Source organism: Vulpes lagopus, chromosome 5, assembly GCF_018345385.1.
Source record: "Vulpes lagopus strain Blue_001 chromosome 5, ASM1834538v1, whole genome shotgun sequence".
Lineage (NCBI taxonomy): Eukaryota > Metazoa > Chordata > Mammalia > Carnivora > Canidae > Vulpes > Vulpes lagopus.
This window is the reverse complement of record NC_054828.1, coordinates 112840761-112866102: the sequence shown is the minus strand read 5'-3', so window position 1 is coordinate 112866102 and position 25342 is coordinate 112840761. Positions and strand designations below refer to the sequence as shown.

The 25342-nt window shown below is 44.7% G+C and overlaps 1 protein-coding gene across 1 annotated transcript in view; it reads left to right on the top strand.

Annotated features, from left to right (window-relative positions):
- Positions 1-386: 386 nt before the first annotated feature.
- The window catches only part of DPYSL5 (dihydropyrimidinase like 5), a 97835-nt gene continuing 72879 nt past the window's right edge, over positions 387-25342 (top strand). Inside the window, exon 1 of the mRNA XM_041755333.1 lies at positions 387-510. The gene's annotated coding sequence lies outside the window, so the exon portion shown is untranslated. The remainder of the gene's footprint in view (positions 511-25342) is intronic.

Sequence of the window (25342 nt, the reverse complement as noted above, 5' to 3'; positions counted from 1 at the left end):
CCAGAGCCCTCCCAGGGGACTCGTGCATCAGCGCGCCCCAGCGCCGGGGCTTTGTGAAGGGCCGTGGGTCACCATGGAAACCCAAAGGCACGCGGAGCAGGGCGCGAGGGGGGTCGGCGGGTTCTCGGGCCTCACTCTCCTTCCCCTCTCGGACCCCGGCCCTGCAGCAGGGCCTGTCGGGAGTTGTAGTCCCAAGGCGGCGGCCGCGCGCGGCGGCGAAGAAGCGGGGCGCCGCCTGTGCCCGCCTCCCCCTAACCTGCTAGCGCGAGGTGGGGAGCGCTGGAGAGGAGGCGTCGGGTCGGTGATTGGCCGAGGCCGCCTCCAGCCCCCACCCACGTCCCCTCCCCAGCTCCCGGCTTCCGACTCCAGCGCCGCGCGCTCCAAGGCGGCGATCGAGCGAGCGCGCGTGCAGCCGCCGCCGCCCTGAGCACCCGCAGCTCCCGCGCCGCGGCGAGACCGAGGAGAGACGGACCGACCGACGGACCCTCGCAGCCGCAGCATCCCGGAGGAGTGCGTGATGGCGGGGCGGGCGGTGGGCTCATTTTCCCCGGGCTGGGACATCCTTCTCACGGCCTCCGTTTCTCTGGGAGGCGCACAAAAGGGCAGGGATAGGGGTGCACCCAGGGACCCGGCCTCAGGGGACGCGGCGGGAGGTGTGGTTTGGGATTGGGGCGGCCACCGGGGCTAAACTGGGGTCGGGATCGGGTCCTCTTTGTACGCCCACAGAGCTCCGTGCAGTGCCTTGCTCATAGTAGGCGTTTCGAGCGTGCTCGTGGGATTGCAAAGAACTGGGGTGAGAAGACGGCTTGGTTGAAGGGCTTTCGCTCTTAGCACACAGTAGGCGCCCAGCCTCGCTCGTCGAGGTGCACTGAATGGCTGGAAGCCTGGGCGGGGGCTTCTCTGGCTACGGGCCCGTCCTGCCCGAATCCCTAGATGGTCGCTGCCCGTGGCCCCCCGCTACCACCGGTGCACACACCCTGCGTCCATTTCGCCTCCGGGTTGGGATTTGCCCAGCCTGGACCGGACCCGACGGCCCGTTCCACCCGCCTGGCCAACGCGGCGGTGCCTAAGGACAATTCGCCTGCTGCCTCCGAGGCACCTGCCCGAACCACAAAGGCCGCCTGTGGCCGCCCGGCCCAGAGCGAGCGCCGAGCCGGGTGCCTTCGCTGGAGCCCAGGGCGGGAGCCCTCCCCGCAGCAGCGATCTTGGCGGGCGACCGACATCGACGCCCCAGGCCGGGGAGGGGCAAGAGCCGGAGCCAGACAGAAGCTGGGACGGGGAGAGGCGGACGCCGGGCCTCAGTCTGAGCAAAGATGGGGAGATGGGGAAGCTGGGTGGGGACAGGTGGACCGGGTCCGGGGAGAGAGGCAAGTGGAGACCAGGGTTTGAGGAGCAAAGAGAGGGGGCGGGGGGCGGGTCTGAAGAGGGAGGGAAGGAGTGCGGTGCAGGTGGCGCGAGGCGGGGCGAGTCTGGGGCTGATGAAGAATGAGGATGGGATGGGAGGAGAGATGCTGGAGGGTGGAGACCGCCGGGGTTTGCGGAGGGTCGACGCCTGGGGGGAGGAGATCCGCGCGGGCAGGGGGAGGGCCCCTCTGGGGAGGGAGGTCTCCCGGGGGAGGGAGGTCTCCGCGGAAGGGAGGCGCGGGCGGCTGGGAGGCGAGGCCCGGGCCTGAAGACCCTAAGCTCCAGACGTGGAGCCTGGCGGTCCAGGTGGCCAGCTGGGCGTGGCCCTTGGCCAGGCGACAGACCCAGGATGGCGGATCCGAGACGGGGCTGAGCTGTCCCCACCAGGAGCTTTGTCTCCCGGCCTGACACAGCCCGTGGGGACTCGCTTCAGGTTTTGCGATAATCCGCAGCGCCGCAGGCACACCCTTTTCTTCTCGGGGCTGAAAGGCTTGGTCCAGTGGCAGATGCTGGCTGGGGGACGTCTCCCGCCCGGGAGACCTGGAGAACAATAGCCGCCACTGGTATCCTCCGGATCCCGAACTAGGCCCCCCACCCCCCCCCGAACTCAAGTGTGCAGGTTTCTGGTGCAGAAAACGCTCCCGTAGAAATCTCTGGGCATGCCCTCATCTTTGGGGGTTTATCTCGGAGCACCAACCCCTGCATTAATTCCCTGGTGTGAGTCGCGCGTCCCCCCAGACTGTGGGTCGGGCAGGAAGCCGCCGCCGCCCGCTTTGATGCCTGCTGGCCTCCGCGCCGTCGCCTCCTGCCTCCTGCTGTTGACCAGCAGCCCAGACGGCGTGGTGGCCCCGCGGCGACCTGGTGATTGCCTCCGTGCAGGGCGAGCTCCCTCGGGCGGTTGGCTTTGTCTGCTGAGGCTGGCCACGTCTAGGGTCTGCTGTTTATTCACCGAGGGAGCAGTCAGGGTTGGTGGGGATTGCGGTGAAATCGGGAGAAGTGGTTTTGGAGATTGATTACCCGCCAAGGGTGCGGCTCCTGGCTTTTAGAGCCTGCAACCAGGGGACCAAAGCTTCCCATTGCCAGTGACCACACCCAAACCAGTGTGTCCATCCTTTTGCATATTTTGCCCATATTGCCTGCTGACCTAAGATGGGGATGGCTCTGTGATAGGAGGTGGCTGCTTGCCCACGGGAAAGCAGATGAACAGAAATGGAAACACAAAACAAGGATTCAACACAGCTTTCCATGCACTCATAGTCTTGCTGGCGGTGTAAGCATCTTTCATGTCAGGCTGCAGCATCTTGACATGTGAAAGGACTGCCCAATCCTAAAATTCTGTTTTAGAGATTTCCCTTGATCATTGTTTAGCTTATATTAAAGGTGACTCTTAAGCATAGGGTTTATACTTTTAAATTGTCATTCATTTAATGAAAAGGTGGGAAGGGAGGGCAAGGCAGAAGCATTTTTATTCCAAGAGTGAAGGAAGCAAGGATAAAAGAGAGCATCATAGGACTAATCATTGAGACTTATATTTGCCATTAAGTTAACTGATGAGCCTTTGGCTCTGTCTAGCCGTGAAACCCCAGGATTTTCTTTCTTAACCAGGTTGATGCACAAGGCTGTGATGTCACTGTTGGCTCTTGTCCAGAACATTTGATAGTTGCCAACCTGAAGGCCTCCTATCTGGAGTATACTGAGCGGCCACAGGAAAACAGCAGTAGACTGACTATATCTTACTGCTTTTCAAGGATGGTGTTTTGAGGTGGTGCCTCTCAGAATTTACAAAACTGGTCTGAAAGGATTAGCTGGAATGTTGTTCACTGGATGTTTTAAGCTAAGCGAATAGACCTGTCTATCTCTAGAGTAGATGAAAACCAGGAATCTCAATATTAGAAAACCTAAAATCTGACATGAAGGTTTTTTTCTTATGAAAAAGCTTCAGTAGGAAATGTGTTTTCACATCATTATCCCAAGGGAAAAGTTTCAGGAGGGAATGTTTTATTGGTTTATTCTTTTTGAAAGAATTTTATGGATTTGTTTAAGGGTATAATGCTACCAAGTGCTGTGTGAACATCCAAACCAGTATTTTCCACCTGGGGAGTCCAGAGATAGCAATACCAGTATGATCAGCCCATTTCTAAAGGGAAGATGGAGAGAAAGCAGTATCCCCCTCCTATCTCCTATGAAAATGTCTGAGAGGGGGATCCCTGGGTAGCTTAGCGGTTTAGCGCCTGCCTTCGGCCCAGGGTGTGATCCTGGAGTCCTGATGTGGGATCAAGTCTCACATCAAGCTCCCTGCATGGAACCTGCTTCTCCCTCTGCCTGTGTCTCTGCCTCTCTCTCTCTCCCTGTGTTTCTCATGAATAAATAAATGTTTAAAAAAAAAAAAAAGAAAAGAAAATGTCTGAGAGACGGGGCCCAGAAGGGAGAGGCAGCTGAGTCCCAGAATTCTGGGGTGCCATTCTTTTTTTTTTTTAATATTTATTTATTCATTCAGAGAGAGGAAGAGAGAGGCAGAGACACAGGCAGAGGGTGAAGCAGGCTCCATGCAGGAAGCCCGATGTGGGACTCGATCCCAAGACGCCAGGATCACACCCCAGACTGCAGGCAGCACCAAACCGCTGCACCACCGGGGCTGCCCTGGGGTGCCATTCTTAATTCTCGTCTCCTTGACCTTGAGGACCTCAGCTAGGTATATACAAGGTGCTCATAGGCCATGAAGACCTGGCTATTTTCGGCATAGCCTCTCCAAGATGGAGATGTAAGCCAGCATAGTTTCAATATGCTCAATGCACTGTGTATTTCCACCTGTGGGAGCAGTTACACAGCAAGGCAAGAGTACACAATTGGTCAAAGTTAAGTTTGGAGACTTAGTGTAGGCTTCATCTGTGGTTACCGCACCTCTGTCCTCCAGCTATGCCTCTCTGGAAAATTTCCCTCTTTAGTAACAGCTCCTCTCATCCAGGATTCAGCATGATCCTGCATTAGCTCTAGGGAATTGTAGGCCAGTGGCCATCATAACTGAACACATCACTGAAGTCAATTAGGATTTAGATAATTACACAGAGCCAGAGAAGTTGGTATTACTAGAAAACAATATCTAAGACCCCAGGGTGTCTGGCTGGCTCAGTCAATAGCACATGTGACTCTTGATCTCAGGGTGGTAAATTCAAGCCCTGCTTGGGGTATAGAGATTACTTAAAAATCTAAGATCCTCTCTGTCTTGCTAGTATAAAAATTAACCAAATTCTGATAGAATCTGATCCTGTCCTTTCTTATTTCCTGAGCTATAAGAAAATAATTTCAGAAAAGTCCTCTAAGACTTAGTTCACTGGATCCTGTAGGAGAACAATACAGGAAATCTTTGTCCTTGTGAAAACCTGTAGGAAGAAGTTGATGTAATATGAAATCAAATGAGAATAATAAGTAAGATATTTGATTTCATTGCACTGCTAGTGAATAAATGAGAAATAATTTCAGGATCACTTTGCCTCAAAATTTTTTTTTTAAGGATTGATTTATTTCAAGGAGAGAGAGGGAGAGTGAGCTTGAGCATGAGTGGGGGGAGGGGCAGAGGGAAGGAATCTTCAAGTCGGCTCCCCACTGAATGTGGAGCCCCAGTAAGTGGCTGACTCTCAGGACCCTGAGGTCATGAATTGAGCAGAAACCAAGAGTCAAACACTCAACTGACTGAGCCACCCAGGTGCCCCTGCCTTAAATTTTTTATATGAAGATGAAAGAAAGGTTCAAACACTAAGGTAGAAATCTTCAATGAAATTTGGTATTTTTGTATAAAGTGGACACATTATATACTCTAACAAAAATTCATGAAGGAATATTGTTTATATAAAAAAAGGAATATTGTTTATGATGGCTTCTATTTCAGCCTTTGAAACTTGTTTAACTTAAAAGAAGTACACTTCACTGTAGAATCCTTTGAGCCCTCTGACCCTCCATTTTTTTAAAAAAGATTTTATTTATTTATTTGAGAGAAAGAGAAAGTGTGAGCAGGAGTGGGCGAGGGGAAGGGCAAAGGGAGAGGGAGGAGCAGACTTCCTACTGAGTGCAGAGCCCCTAAGCAGGGCTAGACCCCAGGACCCTGAGATCATGGCCTGAGCTGAAGTCAGGCGGTTAAGGGCCTGAGCCACCCAGGCGCTCCCCTTGTGCCCTCCTATCAGTCATAGCCTAGTTTGATGCTTGTTCTTGTGTGCCTGCCTGGACCCCCTCTTCCCAATCCAGACTCAAAGGCAGTGTTCCCAGGAGGGAGAGCCTGCACCTAAGCCAGAAAGCCAGGTGTCAGATCCCCACTCTGCTACTCTGCCTATCCTTAGGTGAATTACTTTTCTCTTGAGGACTCAGTTTTTTCATCTATACAATGTTTAAATAGTATTGAGAGTAGTGCCTGGCACCTAGTAAGTGCTCAACAAATGTTGGTTATCACTGTTGTCACAATCTCCCGCAGAATAGGCCCACAAAAACATTTTGATTCCCCATTTAATCTTTCTCTTTTTTTCTGATTTTCTTTTTTAAGTCATCTCTGTGCCCAATGTCAGGCTCAGTTCACAACCCTGAGATCAAGAGTTGCATGCTCTACTGACTGAGCCAGCCAGGTGCCCCCCTTTTTTGTGAATTTCTTTTCTTCATTTAATATTTAATTGCCAGGGACCAGGGCAGGCTGCTGTGCAGTATCAACCGTGGGAACAGAAAAAATGATTAGGACCCCCTTTATGAACTCCCACCCTTGTAAATAGTAGGAATAGCTCTGTGCTGAGTCTGAGTCTCTTGAAGCACAGCTGTTGTCAGCAGCTGAGAACTTGTAGTTAAGAATGTTCCAGAAGTGCTCTGATACCAGCTTTGCCAAATCATCACCATGTGTGGAACTGGTCTGGCATCTCACCTGCTCCTATACCATCTAAAAGAACAACTAAACACCTGTAACTGGTGAGGTGCTGCTGATCCGAGGTTGTTCTGATCTTGGTATGGGGAAGAGCGATCATGTTTGGTTGATGGCAGCTTGTTGGAAATAAAAATATCTCAGGTTTTTCAGCTAAGAAATGAACTTGGCACCACAGAATTACGTATTTAACAAACACTTTCAAAGCATTTACTCGGTGCTAGGGGTTGTTCTAGTTCCTATGAGTTAAGTACTGTTATTATCCCAAGTTTACAGTTGAAATAACAGAGGTATAGAAATGACCCAGCTAGATACATGGCAAAGCCAAGTTTCAAACCCAAGGAGTCTGTGTAGTCTGTATAAGTTAGGATTCTCCAGGGAAACAACCGATAAGGATTGGCTTCTGTGATTGTGGAGTCTAGCAAATCTAATATGTATAGGGTAAGCCAACAGGCTGGAACTCTCAGCCAGGAGCTGATGTTGAGGTGTCTTTTTTTTTTTTTTTTTAAAGAGAGAGAGAAGGGGGGCGGGTCAGATGGAAAAAGAGAATCTTAAGTATGCTCCATGGTCAGTACAAAGCCCACCACGGGGCTTGATCTCCTGACCCTGAGATCATGACCTGAGCTGAAATCAAGAGTCAGACAGTTAACAACTGAGCCACCCAGGCACTCCTGATTGTTGAGGTCTTAAAGCAGAATTTTTTCTTCCTTGGGGAAACCTCAGTTTTTCTCTTAAGGCCTTTCAACTGATTGTATGAGGCCCACGCATATTAGTAAGGAAAAGCTCCTTTAATTAAAGCCAACTGATTGTAGATGTTAACCTCATCTACAAAATACCTTCTCAGCAACATCTATAGGTGAGTGTTTGAATAACTAGGTATGATAGCCTAGCCAAGTTGACATAAAAAAAAGGTACTATCACACAGAGTCCATGCTTTGGAACACTACACCAAGGTAAGAGCCTTCCCTGGTGGATGTAAAGTTGACAGTCATCTAAAGAATTTAGCAATGGGCTAGTCCGTTACAAAATGGTTCTCCTCACCTTGTTTCAAATAGTATTTAGACCTCCTTTTCATCCATGTACCTTCCAGGATGAAATACTGCTCAGAGTAAGTAAGCAGTCAATAATATTGAAAGAATACAGACTGTCTGGGTGGCTCAGTTGGTTAAGCAAGCATCTGTCTTCAGCTCAGGTCATGATTTCCGAGTTCTGGGATCAAGCCCCGCATGGGGCTCCCGCTCAGTGGGGAGTCTGCTTCTTCCTCTCCCTCTGCTGTTCTCCCTCTCTCTCAAATGAATAAATAAAAAATCTTAAAAAAAATAATATTGAAAGAATGACTGAATGATTTCGATGATATTTTTCAGGATCTTCCAACCATTGAGACCTCTGGCTCCCCATTTAAATTTTAAAATCACTTGGCTCAAGTGCAGTTGAGGTTTTATGAATGACTAGATTCTCTGGGAAAAAGAAGAGTATCTGCATTCTGCATTGAGTGCTGTCACTCCCCAACCCCAACACCTATCCATTTTCGTTGGCTCAGCAAAAATGTTTGGGTCTGTTACTGCCACAGCTCCTTGTGTCTCCCACACATCAGCAGTGCCCAGTACTCGGCCACACCATCTTCGTGTCATTTCCGTGTCCATCGACAGGCAGCCCCTTTGTTGATTTCAAATCCACCATGGGCTCACTCTAGTTTCTCAGGCTTTGGGTCTTTATTCTTCCGGCTTTTGTCTGGTCCTGTTCTTGCCTTTGTCTCTCTGCAGAGCATGCAGGACCCACTATTGACAGAGAAGCTCTCTCCTTTCTCATTTTTATGGTTTCATCCAGATTTCTGTCTTTGTGGATTGATAGGTTCATTCTGTTATAAAATTCAAACACAGCCTCCCAATTTTTTCATTAAATGTTTTTTAAGGTCTGTTTCCAATGCATGTGAAGCTCGACTTTATTGAAGTTACTTGGATTGTTCTAAGCTTGCCCTATTGCCAAGTGTGTGGGCAATACATATGCATAAGATGGTGATTTTTCGAGGGTGGGGTAGGTGAGAGTGTATTTTTTTAATTTTTTATTTTTAAATTCTTCAGTGAAATATAACAGAAATACAGAAAATATACAAATTATACATGTATGATTTAATGAATTTTTGCAAACTAAACATGTCCATGTAATCAACACCAGATGAAGAAATATATTAGCAGTACCCCCAAGTCTTCCCCTTCCCCCCCCTTTTTTAAAGAGTTTTTTTGTTTTTTGTTTCAGATTTTATTTATTTAAGAGAGAGAGAGAGAGAGAGACAGAGATAGTGAGAGCATGAATGGGGAGGAGAGAGAGAAGCAGGCTCACCAGTGAGCAGAGAGCCTGATGTGGGGCTCGATCCCAGGATCCTGAGATCATGACCTGAGCCAAAGACAGATGCTTTGCCAAATGAGCCACCCAGGCACCTCACACACACACACACACACACACACACACACACACACAGACTTTTTAAAATAATCTCTACACCCACCATGAACCTCGAATTTACAACCCTGAGATCAAGAGTCGCACACACCACCCACCCAGGTGCCCCCTCACAGCCTCCCACCCCCCATAAGTCCCCTTCTAGTCACTCTTCCTCCTGCGTCACTAACCACCATCATGACTTCTTAAGAGTATAGATAAGCCATGCCTGTTTTTCAGCTTTTCACAGGTGGAATCATTATGGTGGATACTCTTTAATGAGTGGCTTCTTTTGCTCATTGCTCTTGGATTTCATTTGCTAATTTTCATTGCTGTGTTTCGGTCCATCATATAAATGTACCATGTTTATTTATCCATTATGTTGCTATTTTTTTAAAGATTTTGTTTATTTATTAGAGACAGAAAGAGAGAACAAGCAGTGGGGAAGGATGAAGGGAGAGGGAGAAGCCGACTCCCCCCTGAGCAGGAAGCCCAATGTGGGTCTTAATCCCAGGACCTCGAGAAAATTACCTGAGCCAAAGGCAGCCGCTTAACTGGCTAAGCCACCCAGGCACCCCTTCCCATTATATTGTTAATGGGTATTTGGGTGGTTTCCAGTTTGGGGTTATCATGAATAGTGCTATTGTGAATATTCTAGTACATATTTTGTTCGTAAACATATGTGTGTTTCTGTTGGGTATATCCTTAGGAGTAGAATTGCTGGGTCAAGGGTTTGCATATGTTATTTTTTAGTAGACTGTGCCAAATAGCAAGATTAATGGTGATTTTAAAACATTTTTTAAAAGATTTTTTTTAAAAAAACACTTTGAGGGATGCACTGCTGTGATTAAACTATTTTTAGAAACCCGAGAGGCTGGCATAATGTCGTGGCTTGATCAGAGTTTGGTTTCCAATTCTTATTCTTCAGCAAAAAATAGAACTTGAAGCTGTGTCTCATTCCACAGTAGCTCAAGTGCACCTTTTTAAGCTAATGGTTGTGGTTCAGCCTTAGTCTTGCCACAGCAATTTCCTTACTCCTGTTCCTTAAGGAAAAGATGAGAATCAGATTATAATTGCAAAATGGGTCCAAAGATCATTCCGGAGATGTCTTATCAGCCTTGAACAAGATTAACAAGTATTTTTTCTTCTGATAACTATTTTGCATTTCTTATATCAAGTCAAATAGCAATTTTAAATTGTGTAATTTCGGTGGCTTAAAAAATCCCTTAAAATGTGGCAGCTTGGAATCACAGAGTTCAGACTTGTTATTTGGGAAGTAGAATTATAGCATAGATCCCCCCCCTTTTTTTTTTTGCAGGTTTCTAAAAAGATTTAAAATGGACATGATTTTTACAACTGGATTATAATGGAAAAAAGCCTCTGCAACTACTGAAAACCAGGATAGATGAGGCACAAAGATAGAGCAGTAGCCTTCAGATTGTGGATATAAGGCAAACCCATCTCACTGCTGGTCTTCATTGTTGGCAGAGAGATGGCAGCAGAAAACATGGCCCTTGTAGATCAAGGGCAGCAGTGTAGATGTGATGATGACAGGACGATGGCAATGAAACCTTGGCCACCCACAGAACATGAATTCCTAACTCTGCAGGTTTTTCCATAGAGGGGACCCATTCAGAGCCCCAGTTCTAAGAAAGACTTTTTTCCTGTCACATGGCCTGCCATGTTTGTAAAAGTCCTCATACAAGCAAGTGATTGAGATAAGATTTATCATTTCTTTAAAACCTGGGTTTACTGCTTGGACTCTGTATCCCTTAAAGCACTTAGATATAATGTAGGACTTAATTTGTACAACTAATATGTATAATATTCCGGAGTGCCTGGGTGGCTCAGTCAGTTAGGTGTCTGTCTTTGGCTCAGGTCATGATCCCAGGGTCCTGGGATGGAGTCACCACATTGGACTTTCTGCTCAGTGGGGAGCCTGCTTTTCCCTCTCCCTCTCCCTGTCACTCCCTCTGCTTGTGCTCTCTCTTTCTGTGTGTCAAGTAAATAAATAAGTAAAATCTTTAATAAAATAAAATGTATAATATTCCAATATTTAATCAATTACAAAGCACCTATAGACAGTTTCACTGATACAGCTAATGTAATGATTGCTTGTTCCATCAAGCCTTTGTCCATAATGCTCACATAATTTTTACAGAGCTGTAACTACAACATGCATATTATTTCATATTCTGTTTTCTCATTTGACATTAAAAAAAGATTTTTATGTCCCTACCTAATTTAGAAACATAAACTTTTATTTTATTTTATTTTTATTTTTAGAAACGTAAACTTTTAAATGGCTACCTATACCATTCCGTTAGAAGGTACACTGTTATATTTAAACATTTCCTTTTTTTTTTTTCACAGCATACATCAGATTTTATTCAGTAGAAACAAACTCAAAATAAATTTTTGATACAGTTATGCTAAATACCTGAGAGGCTAGTTTGTAGATACTACAGGTCCTAAAATCTCCAGGAAATCATAATCAAAACAGTTATAAGACGGGTGCCTGCATGGCACAATCAGCTGAGCATTTGACTCGTGGTTTCCACTCATGACCTCAGGGTCCTAATCTCAGGATTGTGAGATCGAGCCCTTAGTCCGGCTCCATGGTCAGAAGAATCTAAGAATACTTAGATTGCGTCCAATTCTTTTTTTTTTTTTTTTTTAAGATTGTATTTATTTGAGAGAGATAGCAAGAGAGAGCACAAGTAGAGGGTTGGGGAGAGAGAGAACTAAGCTCCCCGCTGAACCGGGAGTCCTACACGAGGCTCCATCCCAGGACCCTGGGATCATGACCTGAGCCGAAAGCAAACACCCAACCAACTGAGCTACCCAGGTGCCCCTCTTTTCAATTATTTTAAACACTATTCACATCTTTGTGAAATCACATACATGATTTTACCACCCAGCTGGTAATATGTTTTTGAGAATTGAGATTCCCTTAAAATGAGTTTTTGGTGTACAATTTTATCATAATACAATTTTAATCATAATAGCTGATAGTTTGCACATAAAGACAAATGCATAAATATAAGTTAATTCCTTGACTTACGGACCAACTTCACAAAGTTTCCTGTGGTTTTCTAATGAGTCTTAGCAAGGTGTTCATCAAAGAATTTGTGTAAATGTAGGCATAAAATGGTCTGAGATGATTGGTCATTAAAAACAGGACTGCAGTAATAGTTTGGAAGGCAGAGGACCCCAAGTAAAGTCAATTTTTATCAATTCTGTAAAACTGTACTATTTCTTAATAGCAAGTAGCACCCAAAGTTGGCCATTTGAAAGACATGAAATGGTCTCCAAATTGTGGAGGGATCACAAAGTTATCAGGAACACTCAGTAGTTAGTTAAGTTCTAAATATTTGGGAATAGAATGCAAGTTGCCAGGATGAATGTTGGAGCAGCCTGGCAAGTGAGAGGTTTACTAACCATGCAATAACTGGACTCGACTTGCACCCAGGTGTTATTAGAAATAAGCTTGAACATCCCATATTTCCTGAGTGCCTGTAAGGCACAGAGCAATTTCCTAGAGAGCTTGCTCATGGGAGAGAGGTGGATTTGAATTCTGACTCTGCTACTTTATAGGGGTAAGAGACCTCGGGCAAAGTCAATCTCTCCAAGCCTCGATTTTCTTGTGATTTAAAAGAATGTTTGTGAGGAGGACTAGTGGCATACATGCATGGAGCCTGGTGGGTGCATGGTAAGCACTCAGTAAGCAGAGCTAATGGTGTTCTCTAGGTGCTAAGTTAGGTGCTTTGAGATATGTAAATATATGTAAAGATATGCTCAAAGGTATATGATTGTCAAATGAATGGGCTGGACAATATGGTCGCTGGTGCAGAGGTAATAGAGATCACATAAGAGATTCGGTCAAAATGGTTTCGTTCCCTCTGTACAATGAGGAAATGTAGACTAGATGTTATCCCACCACTTTGATGTTCTGTGACAGCCATGCTGTGTCTCTGCTGGGAGTGTCACGATGTCTTACCAGTAGAAACCTGCAGACTGCAGTTGGCCACTACCTATCAAAATTAAAACTGCACACATCCTTTCACACAGCAATACCACCTCTACGAATTTATCCTAAAGATCTACAAGCATATGTGCACAATGAAAAATACAAATGGCCATTATTGCAGCATTATTTAAACTAGCAAAAAATTAGACCAAACCTAAATTCCCATCATTTGAGAGCTAGTTCAGTACATTCTGATACATCTTTTTTTTCTAGAGATTTTATTTATCTATTCATGAGAGACACAGAGAGAGGCAGAGACACAGACAGAGGGAGAAGCAGACTCCTTGCAGGGAGCCTGATGTGGGACTCGATCCTAGGACCCTGGGATCATGCCCTTAGCCAAAGGCAGACGCTCAACTTCTGAGCCACCCAGGCATCCCATTCTGATACATCTTGACCAAGAAATATTATGCAGCCATTAAAAAATAAGGCGGATGTTTCTGTTCTGATATATAACAACTTCCAATTTATATCGCAATGGAAAGAAAGAAAGAAAGGCAGAGCAATCTTTAAGGCGTGCTTTTTTGTGCAATACAAAATAGATAAACATATGCTTAAATATACATAAGACTGTCCTTGCAAAGAAATATAGCAAAACCTATGAGGTGCTGATCTCTAGAGAAGACTATTTATATGACTTAAATGTTTGTCATGTATACATTTTACCCACTCACCAACAATAATAACAATAATTTGGCAGCCCTCACTGGCTCTGGCTCACCCTGTTAGGGACTCAAGAAAACTTGAGAAGGGTTTAATTCTTGGCACCATGCCCATGGCTTCTGTTCTCAAATGGGCCCCCCCTTGGAGGACCCCCCCCCCCCAAAATAAGACACAAGCATGCAGAATAGGGGTTTCGAGCCACTGAAGAGACAGAATGTGTAACCCATTCAAAAAAAGAAAGGTGCTGGGACCAGAAGTGAAGATGACCCATTCCTGTAATTAACAAGTAGAATTTCTAATATTTTTATTCAGGAAAATTTGGTGTAAATCTTAGGATACAGAAGATGAAGAAGCATTAACTCGGCCTCATGAACTCCCCACCATAATGTGTGCAAGGGCTCATTCTGCCATCCCTTCCTTTATGGGACAGGTGCTGCTGAACTGCACTGGGCCAGGTGGCATCATAGGACATGAGAGTGAAGAACTTTCTACAAGCATTTTATCATTTCATAAAGGGAGCAACCTCCAGGACAGTTTAGCTTCCAGTGAGCTGTTACCAGTACAGAGAAAGTGTCTGGTGATTTTTGCCCTCTTTGGTTTCAGATGACAGGTTAAGAAACCCCCAAGTCATCTTGTAGAATTAGTTCCATTCTGCTTAACATTCTGCTTACTCATGGGCATGTTCTCTCTCTCTGTAAGGACCGTGAAGACAGACTCTTCCTGTATCCCTTGCCAGGATCCCCAACTCCTGGGGCTCATACCTTTGTGTAATCCTTTCCTGTGACTTGTGTTTAACCAATAGAAGATGGCAAAGGTGATGATGTCATTCCCACAACTATGTGATACAAGATGCTGTCTTGCTAGCATACTTGCTGTGGAGACTCTCCTTCTTCGCCTGATGAAGTAAGGGGCTGTGTTGGGGAAACCTACTTGGCAAGAAATTGGGTGCCCTCTCAGAGCAGAGAGTGGCCTTCAGCTGAAAGCCTATGACCAGAAGGAAATGAACTCTGTTAACAATCTGAGGGAGCTTGAGACAGGTTCCCGCATGTCACCTGAGTGTCCCTTTATGCTCACACCAAGCCAGCCACCTGCATTGCCCTTGGCCTATCCCACGCCTTTGGTGCTCAGCTCTGGAAAGCCACATACCCCTTTACGCCGTGTGGTACAGCTCTGACACAGGCTACAGATCGGTCTCCAGAAACTGGCTTCTGTGCCTTTGGTACCTTCCTTGGTTTACACTAGTTCAGTTTCAGCTGCTGACCAGAAGCAGGGGGAACATGTCTTGATCCCTGTATTCTAAATGCCCTCCTGGGAACCTGATTCTTGACTTGCAGACCAGCCTGGGATTTCCATTTTTCCCTATTACTGCTTCTTGAAGCTTGTCCTGTGGTCTTAGTCTGAAGCACCCTGATGCTTGTAGGAATCTTTGAAGCCTAATTGACAGCTTTATTGAGGTGTTATTTACATACCATAAAGTTCGCCCCTGGAAAGGATACGTGGTGGTTTTTGTGTATTCACAGAGTTGTATACCTATCACTATGCTCTAATCTTAGAACATTTTCATCACCCCAGGAAGAAACCCCTTGCCCATCAGCAGTCACTCTCCTACTGCCTCCCCCCACCACTCCACCCCCAGCTCCTGACAACCACTAACCCACTTTCTACAGGCTTGTCTGTTCCAGATGTTTCATATGAATGGAATCATGTATAGTCTTTAGTGACTGTTCTCATTTTTAAATCTTAAAAGAATGAATGTGGTGTCTACACTCTAATTCACAATATACCCTTTTTTTTGTGTGTTGACATGAAGCTATCAAGAATTTTGTAAATTGGGGCAGCCTGGGTGGCTCAGCGGTTTGGCACCTGCCTTCGTTCCAGGGTGTGATCCTGGAGATCCGAGATCAAGTCCCACATCGAGCTCCCTGCATGGAGCCTGCCTCTCCCTCTGCCTATGTCTCTGCTTCTCTCTCTCTGTCTCTCATGAATAAATAAATAAAATCTTTAACAAAAAACAAAAAAAAATAATTTTGGAAATCACATGCTGTTAAAATGTTTACCCCCACCAACATGCTCCAGAAAGTGCTCCAGAGAGTTCCCAGGCTCATTCATGCCACACTCTTTGGGCCCTGATCTGAAAGAGCAGGCCTAGGTAATTCTGGCAGCATCTAGCTCTTTCTGTCTAGAGCAGATAAAAATCCAAAAGTTGAATTATTTGAGTAGATGCTTAAAGGGGAAGATGATTAACATTGCCTGTGCCTCTGCCCCTAGCCAGGGGCATGCTAAGTACTGTGGGAAGAAGAGGGTGGAGGGAGGCCAGGCCTTGCAAATTGTGGATCTGCCTGAGTGACAGTCAGAATATAGCTAATGTCGCCCTCAGGCTGAGAGAATGGTCAGGCCATAGGATACATCAAAGGCCTTTTCTTATAAGGTGTTAGGGCAGGATTTGGGGAAGAGAACTTTCAGGCACAAGGTTAGGTGTGAAGCTGCAGGATGGGGCCTAGGAAGTAGAGGGGATGTGCCTGGCTGGTGTCAGAGGGAGGAGGTTTGGGCAGCAGGGGGAGGGGCAGACTGAAGGTTGTCAGGAGCAACTGAGCCCATCCCTACCCCCACACTTCTGTCACTTCCGGGCTCTTCCCCTCTGGGGGGTCTGTGTGCTCAGGGGAGTGACAAAGAGGGGGCCCAGAGAGTGGAAAATGAGGCCCTGTCTTTATCTGCCTGAGTTTACACAGAATGACTGTTCCCTGGGCCTCCAGACCACCCTCGGCGATTCTTCTTTCCTAATGAAAACCAATGACAATGCAATGACAAGTTTGAAAATATATTATGCTTAGTGTGCTTGTGTTTAAGAAAATCGTGTGTAGAAATGCATGCTTTTTCTTCTCTTAAGGTGGTGTTAAAAATGTCTCGTTTCTCCTTTCTTCGGTGGACCTTTTGTGCACATCCTTCCTTCATGCTCCAAATAGCCAATAAATAGCACAGAAAATGCCCTCTTTCCTCCCTGTTGTAGAATCCTTTGTTCTCAGCTAAGTTGTGTAAATAGGTTTGTGTTTTTCCTTTTAAGTTTATGGTGAGCTTGGAGTAATCCATGTATTTTCTTGTATAAGAATTTAAGGTAAGGGGACGCCTGGGTGGCTGAGCAGTTGAGCATCTGCCTTTGGCTCAGGGCATAATCCCAGAGTCCTGGGATCGAGTCCCACATCAGGCCTCCTGCATGGAGCCTGCTTCTCTCTCGGCCTAGGTCTCTGTCTCTCATGAATAAATAAATAAAATCTTTTTAAAAAAGAAAAGAATTTAAGGTAGGGGTGCCTGGCTGGCTCAGCTGGCAGAGAATGCAACTCTTGATCTCAGAGTCGTGAGTTCAAGCCCCATGTCAAGCATGAAGCCTACTTAAAAAAGAGAAAAAGAATTTATTTAAAGATTTTATTTATTTATTCATGAGAGACACAGAGAAAGAGGCAGACGGAGAAGCAGGCTCTCTGTGGGGAGCCCGATGCGGGATGCAGGACTGGGGATCACAACCTGAGCCAAAGGCAGACGCTAAACCACTGAGGCACCCAGGCACCCCAGAAAAAAAGAATTTAAAGTAATGAGTAGTATGACCCATGCAAAAGACTCTATGAGGGAAGAGAACCTCAAGAGCCTAGAAAACATAGCTCAGGGCTTCCCTGTTTGTGTTTTTCAACTCTTAAGCAGTAGTGAACATTGACAAGGCTGTGTCTGGTAGGGGTCCAGTAGTTCACATGGAGATACATCTGTGATGCCCTGTTCTCTCCCCTCCAGCAGTCAAGGACAGTGAGGGACAGCTGGGGCAGGGGTGGGGGGCAGACACATAGGGTTGGCCAGACTGAAGGTAAATACCCTGTGACCAGTACAGCCCATATCGTGAGAGTACAGTGCAGAGGCAGGAAAGAGAATGGGAGTTAAGTCTGGGTGCTGATCTTGCCTTCCAGACTGGCTGATCCTCTGTGTGATGCCAGGCAAGCTGCCTAGCCTATCTGAGCCCTCTTGTCCTGAAGCCTTGCAGTGTGGCTTCTAGGATTAGAAACAAAGCACATTTTGTAGAATGCAGGGCAACGGACAGAGGATCAGTGACTTTGACTTGGCCTTAAAGGTCAGATAGGTTTTGCTCCAGTGACAATAATGTTATTGCTTTTTCCCTCCCCTGGCTTTATAAATAATACATATTCACTGTGAAAATTTTAAACAATATTTAAGTGTAAATGAAATAAAGTAAAAGTCACCTGAAATCTCCCTACCTGGAGACAGCCACCGTTCACATTTTGGTGACCATCTTCATCACACACACATCCCTTCATCCATCCTGTTTTGCATTTTTCTCTTTCTAATTCTTGTTAAAGAGACTTTCCCCTCTCTTTCCCACTCCTCTTCAACTAAATGCCACCTCCTCACGCTCTAGTAATCGGTATAAACAAACAGGCGTGTTTTCACCCATATGTTGCTTCCTACACATTATTGTGTATAAATAAGATAGAAGGATATTTTCTGTCCTTGTACGTTTTATCAGAATAGGATCCTATTATGTCTGTGTGTGGATGACATGGAAAAGTGTATTGGACTACCATTTTGGTAAAACATATTCTCTATAACCTGTCTTTCTTATCACTGCAACTTAGAAGAATTTTTTTGGTTTTTTTGGTAAGGATCATATTTTTAAGTAATCTCTCCACCCAACATGGAGCTTGAATTTACAACTCCAAGATCAAGAGTCACTTGCTTTACTGACAGAGCCCACCAGGCACCCCTGGAAGAAGCTTTTAAAATTTATTTATTTATTTATTTATTTATTTATTTATTTATTTATTTGAGAGCTCGCTGGGCAAGGGTGAGCTCCAGCAGGGGGAAGGACTAAAGGGGAGGGAGAGGGAAAAGCAGACTCTGCACTGGGCACAGAGCCCCACTGTGCCCACTCAGGGTTCAGGGGCTCAATCCTACAGCCCTGAGATCATGACCTGGGCAGAAACCAAGAGCCAAAACCAGGAGTCGAATGCTTAATCAACTGAGCCACCCAGGCACCTCACCCCTGGGAGAAGTTTTAAGGCAGATAGATCTGACTTTTAAAGAATTGCATGATATTCTATGGCATGGATAATGCAATATTGTGATATAATAAGAAATCTGTATTCGGTCTTCATCCCCAGTTCCTGGCATAGAGCTCCTAAAACCCTTGTAATTTCCCAAGTGACAGGGGGCATCTTGTTTCATTATAAGCCCCCTTCCCCAAACCTGAGTTATGCAAATGAGATGCTGATTGCCTTGGGAACCAGCCAGGTGATAAGAGGGTTGGAACTTGAGCCCCCATCCCCATCACTCCTCCTGGGATAGAAAAGGGCTGGAGATTTGAGTTAATCACCAATGGGCAGTTATTGAATCAATCATGTCTCCGTAATGGAACCTCCATAAAAACCCCAAAGAGAGGTGTTAGAAGAGCTTGCACGTTGGTGAACACAGCAAAGTGCTGGGAGGGTGGTGCGCCTGGGGAGGGTATGGAAGCTTCTTGTCCCCTGTCCTTACTGGCCCCCATGCAGCTCTTCCATTTGGATGTTTCTGATTTGTCTCCAGTAGTAATAAATAGTTTCCCTGAGCTTTGTGAACTGTTCTAACAAATTATCAGACTTGAGGAGGGGTTCACAGGAACCCCTGATTTATAGTCAGGTCGTCAGAATTACAGGTGACAACGTGGTCCTTGTGACTGGCATCTGCAGTGGGAGCGGTCTTGTGGGACTGAGCCCCAGCCGAGGGGGTCTGCACTAACTCCTGTTGGTCAGCATTGGAAGTGTTGGGGGTAGAGGAACAGTTTTTCTTTAGATAGTACCGTTCCCTATTGATGGGCATTCGGTTTGTTTGCAGGATTTTGGTGGCGTTTTGTCCTACCCACATTGCTGCTGTGGGTCTCTATACCCATCTCCTTCTTTCTCTTGCTTCTATTCCTATGCATAGAGTCCTGGGAGTGGAATTGCTAAGTCAGAGAGCTTTTTAAAATTTTAATAGAGAACTTCTCAGACTGTTCTCTAAAAGCATTGGATAATTTTTTTTTCTTTTAGCATTGGATAATTCATGTATTCATTAGCAACACCCTCACAACTATTCCCACACCCCCAGTCCTGCCAAAGGTCACATGTCACCCTGGAATTGTTGCCAGTTTGATGGATGTGGAATGACACCTCATTATGGCTTTCATTTGCATCTTCTTGATCACTGGAAAGGTTGGACATCTTTTCATATGTTGTTGGTCCTTTCGACTTGCTCTTCTGTATAACACTTAGTGATATCCTGAGCCCATCTTTTTCTTGGTTGTATTTTTCCCATCAATTTATAGGAGTTCATAACTGTCTTATGCACTGCATATGTTTTCTCAGGATATTTATTGTCTATTGACTTTTTCTATTTCTGTGATACCATTTACTTTACCAAAATTTTTAATGTGTATAAAGACAGAAAAGTGACTTTTCTTTTATAGCTTCTGCATTTCCAGATTGAGTTTAAAGGGCTCCCCCATTCCTAAATTGTACACACTGTTTCCTGGGCTTGCTTCTAATATTTTTATTGCTTTATGTTTTACATTTAAATAAATTCCAGATGGATTATGGATTTGAATATATGTTGTAAGGTAGGGAGCTGACTTAATTTTCCTCCAGACAAATCGCCAGTGATGTCAGCCCCATCTATTAAGTGAATCATTTCATCTCCACTGAATTGAAGTATCACTTTTGTTAGATTTAATTGAAATCTGCTACCAAGCACCTTATTCTGCTCCTTTCATCTATTTGTCTAGTCATATGCTGACACCATAGATTTAATTATAGTAATTGCATATAACATCTTTTAATATTCCTAGGACAGTCCTTTCCATAACCTATAGTATTCCTTTTCATAATCTTCTTGACTCTTCTCAATTCCATTATCATCTATTTCAAAATAAATGCATTAAGAACTCTAATAAGAATTGTATTACATTTATATATTAATTTTGGAAGAATTTTATATTAGCTTTTCCCATCTAGGAATATATTTGTTTCATTTGTTTAGATCCCATTTTATGTACTTTGAATAGCTCTAGAAGAATCTGTGCCTTCCTTAACTGTGTGTGTGTGTGTGGGGGGGGTGGGGTGTGTGTGGCTGTATTGAGTAGTAATTTACATACAGTAAAATTCACCCACTTTATACAATTCACTGATCAATGGTTTATTTAGAGTTGTGCAATTTAATCATGCAATTTAATTTTAGAAAATTTCCATCACCCCAAAAAGAAAACTCAAGCCCATTTGCAGTCACTTGCATTCCCACCCCCAGTTCTGAGCAGCTGCTAAGCAAAATCTATCAAAATAGAGAAAATACTTTATATTTAGATTTGCCTTTTCTGAACCCTTCTTAGTGTTTTACTCTTTTTTTTTTTTTACTCTTTTTTTTTAAGATCTTATTTATTTATTCACGAGAGACACACAGAGAGGCAGAGACATAGGCAGAGGGAGAAGCCAGCTCCCTGCAAGGAGCCCTACGTGGGACTCGATCCCGGGTCTCCAGGATCACACCTTGAGCCGATGGTGGCGCTAAACCGCTGAGCCACCCTGGCTGCCCAGTGTTTTACTTTTTATGCTTAAGTGTTTCACAGTGTTTTTTACTATTGTGAACACAACATTTTTTTCTGTTGCTATTTCTAACTGGTTGCTAATGTAGAAAAAAAAATTACAAATTTTATTACATTTATCTTATTATTTGTTACCTTTCCAATTTTTTTAGGTTTTCTGGGTATACCACCATAACACAATTTGTCTCTTTTTCCTCCATGTTTTTATCCTGAGGATTTAATTTTCTTATTCCATTTTTTAAGGAAATTGAAAATACTGTTTAATAATCATGGTCAGAAAAGTCATCCCTGCTTTATTTCTGATTATAATGACAATGACTTGCCATCAAAATGTAATTTATTGGCAACTCTTGATGAACTGGTAGAGGCAGAGAAAGTCAAAAGAAGGTTGAAGGGGAAGTTATCTTTCCAGTGATATTTATCTTTTAACCCTAGAATGGAATATACACTTCCTTAATGATGGACTGGAGCTGTACTGTGTAGTGCCTTACCCACTTAAAAATAAATAAAATAAAAATAAATTAAAATTTTAGTTCCTTAGTCATACTAGCTTTCTTTCTTTCTTTTTTAAGATTTTATTTATTTATTCATGAGAGACACAGAGAGTGCAAGAGGCAGAGACACAGGCAGAGGGAGAAGCAGGCTCCATGCAGGGAGCCTGATGTGGGACTTGATCCTGGGACTCCAGAATCACACCCTGGGCCGAAGTCAGGCACCAAACTGCTGAGCCACCAGGGATCCCCCCTAGCTATGTTTCAAGTGCTCAGTAGCCACACAGGGCTAGTGGCCACCTCATCTGACAGCTCAGCTCTAGCACATGGTGGGCATACCCTGAACGTAGCCCACAAAGCCTAAAACATTTACTTTCTGGCCTTTCACAGGAAAAGTTTGGTGAACACTGGTTGTCTCCTCCCCTGAGTCATGTGCATGTACCTTCCTTCCATTTTTCATTATGCCATTTGTGAGCTGATGCTTAATATTTTTCTTTAAATAGCTCACATTTTTGCTTAAATGTTTAAGTGAAACATTGTATTAACACCATAAATGGGAACATTTGCCATAAATAGCTAGAAAAAGAAATACAATGAAAGCCAATGTTATTAAATTCCGGTAGCAAACTAGACTTTGCTCTTCCCTTTGTTAAAAAAAAAAAAAAAAAAAAAAGGAAAGGAAATCACAAGTGCTAGGTATTAGCTGATGCACACCCACCCACTGAGATGTTTTCCTTGATGTAATCAGAAGTATAAAAAGAGAGCTCATGAATCAGTGCTGTTTATGTCCTAAAGTCACCTGTCACATTTTCCTCAATTTTGGAACACTAAACTGAGGGAAGAGGAAATCAAGGAGCATGAATTTGGCTTAGGTGATGGCTAGAGTTGCAGTGGCCCCACTAGAGGAACAATATATTTTTTAAGGTTTTATTTTTAAGTAACCTCTATACTTATCATGGAATTCAAACTCACAACCCCAAGATCAAGAGGTGCACATTCTTCCAACTGAGCTATCCAGGTGCCTCTAGAGGAGTAATGTTTAGACCCCTGTTTTTTACCATTACCACTTAAAGGACAGACAAGACATATTTGCATTCTCTTTATAGTATAGATTAGAACACTGTATATAAACTGATAATTGCACTATATTATTTTAACACTCCATAGAAATGTCATCACTAAGTTAAAATGTAGTGGTATTTCCTTAACCTTTTATTGATACTTGCTCTATATGAAACATGGCCATTGGAAAGCATTTTTTTAAGTTTGTTATTCCTTTTTTTTTTTAAAGACTTTATTTATTCGTGAGAGACAGAGAGAGAGGCAGAGACACAGGCAGAGAGAGAAGCAGGCTCCATGCAGGGAGCCCGACATGGGACTCCATCCCCCATCCCCAGGATCACACCCTGGGCTGCAGGCGGCGCTAAACCGCTGCGCCACCAGGGCTGCCCTGGAAAGCATTTCTGCACCTTCTGCAAAACTGCAGTCAAATATATCCATCATGTTTCTTACTCCTTAAAAAGTAGTCCAATGAATTCCTTCTAGAATTATCTAGAGAGCAGACCTGCTTTCTCTAAAATATTCTGACCAATACTTTCTCTTAAATGTTCAGTTGGAGGGAGGAGAGCAGTGAATTATTTGGGATTCAGAAAGCTTTTCCTACTGGGTAAATCAGAGCCTCCCTTTTATCCAGCAATAGAAAGTTTTTCCTTCCCAAATCATCTTCTCTTCTGTTTGGACTGCCAGGAAGCTTAGCACTAAATGTAATTCCTATTAAGTTCTATGTCTTTTTTTTTTTTCTGATCTCCTTTTAGCAATTCTCTCTCTCTCTCTCTCTCTCTCTCTCTCTCTCTCTCTTTTTTTTTTTTTTTTTTTGGTTAAAGATTTTACTTATTTATTCATGAGAGACAGAGAGAGAGAGAGAGAGAGGGAGAGGCAGAGACATAAGCAGAGGGAGAAGCAGGCTCCACGCAGGGACCCCAATGTGGGACTTGATCTGGGGTCTCTATCACGCCCTAGGGTGAAGGTGACACGAAACTGCTGGACTACTGGGGCTGCCCTAGCAATTCTCTTTTAAATGTGTTTTAGTTTGGGGGTGTTGATAAGTAATCTCTATGCACTATGTGGGCTTGAACTCACAACCACAAGATCAAGTCGCATGCCCTATGGACTGAGCCAGCCAGGTACCCCTTTTATTTGTTTTTTATTTGTTTTTAAGTCAGCTTTGTTGGGGTGCCATTTACAAACAATAAACACCACCCTTTTCAATGTACATTTCAAAGGGCTTGGAGATGCTTATATACCTGAGTAATTCGGTGATACAAGTGTGGGCACAGGTGATCAGAGGGGGGCAACTGGTGTCAGGAGAGTATGCCAGCAGGTGGAGAGACCTCAGACGTGGATGGGCAGGCCTCCACTCCCTGGAGAAGGTAATAGGCAACAACCAGGAAGGGTGTGCCAGCCTACTGGCAATGGGATAGTAGGCCCTTTACCAAACAGGGTGTGGGTGCAGGGAGTCGGGAACCTGATGTGGAGTCTGGGGTCTGACCCTCAGCCACAGAAGGTTTGGAGCACAGTCAGGGCTTGTTCAGCGCCAAGGATCCCAACCTGAAGCTTCAGCATGGTGGACTCTAGTCTTGAGATTTGTTGGCCTTCAGGGTTATGTCCTTGGCCTGGGCTGGGGGTGGGGAGGAGGCTGCCAGGGACTGGGGACCAAGGGAAGCTGGCCAGCTTTTCTGAAATGTAGAAAGGGAAAAAACGGTATTTATAAAAGTAATTGGTGTCTGTCATCAGTTCCAATGCCTCGCTTCTAGCAGAAGCAGGTGAACAAGAAAAAAAAGGAAATTCTGGCATTCAGGATGAATTAGGTGGGCAGACAACCATTTACTCCTGTCTACTTGTTTCAAGAGATGTAGACTTCATCCCTTTTGTTGGCAGTTACTCTGGCAGGTGCTCCCTGCCTAGCAAGGGCTCCAGGGAAGGGCTCATTACCTCTTTTTGTTTAAGTGAATGAAAGTATCTCCACATTTTCAGACCCAACTGCCCGGTAAAGCCTCTTGAACCTAATCAGCCAGTTGTTCATCATCATCAATCAGCCATCTCTCCAACCATTCATTCCAGGAAAGCAGCAGCCAGATGGGCAGTGTTAAAGGGGATGTTCTCCTTTATGCAGCCATTTGAGAAGACACTGCCTTAACCGGGGCTATGGGCTCTCATCTGTGGAGCTATCACTTGCTCTCCTCATTGAAAATGATGCCCTTGTGGGGCACCTGGGTGGCTCAGTTGGCTAAGCATCTGCCTATGGCTCAGGTCATGATCCCAGGATTCTGGGATCGAGCCCCATGTTGGGCTCCCTGCTCAGTAGGGAGTCTGCTTCTCCCTCTGCCCCTCCCATACTCCCCCCCCACCCCGTTTGTGCTCTCTCTCTGTCTCAAATAAATAAATAAAATCTTAAAAAAATAAAGCAGAAGGGTCTAATAGGCCATTATATGTACACATTGATAGTGGTTAGATAAATGTGCAAGAGATTTTGACTTGCTAGTGAGTTGCCTGCCCCAGCATAGACTTCCACAGAGTATTCTCTAGTGTACTCTGGTGCTCCTGCCTCCTTGACTTGGGTAATTGTCGACTCTACAGCTGGTTTATTATACAGATATTTTTACAATCAAATAGTGCAGAGAGATTGAGTCCTGCTGTAATTTGCAATTCCTTTCTCTGAAACAACTGCAGTTAATAGTTTAGTGAATCGGGGCACCTGAGTGGCTCAGTGGTTGAATGTCTATCTTCGGCTCAGGGTGTGATCCTGGAGTCCTGGG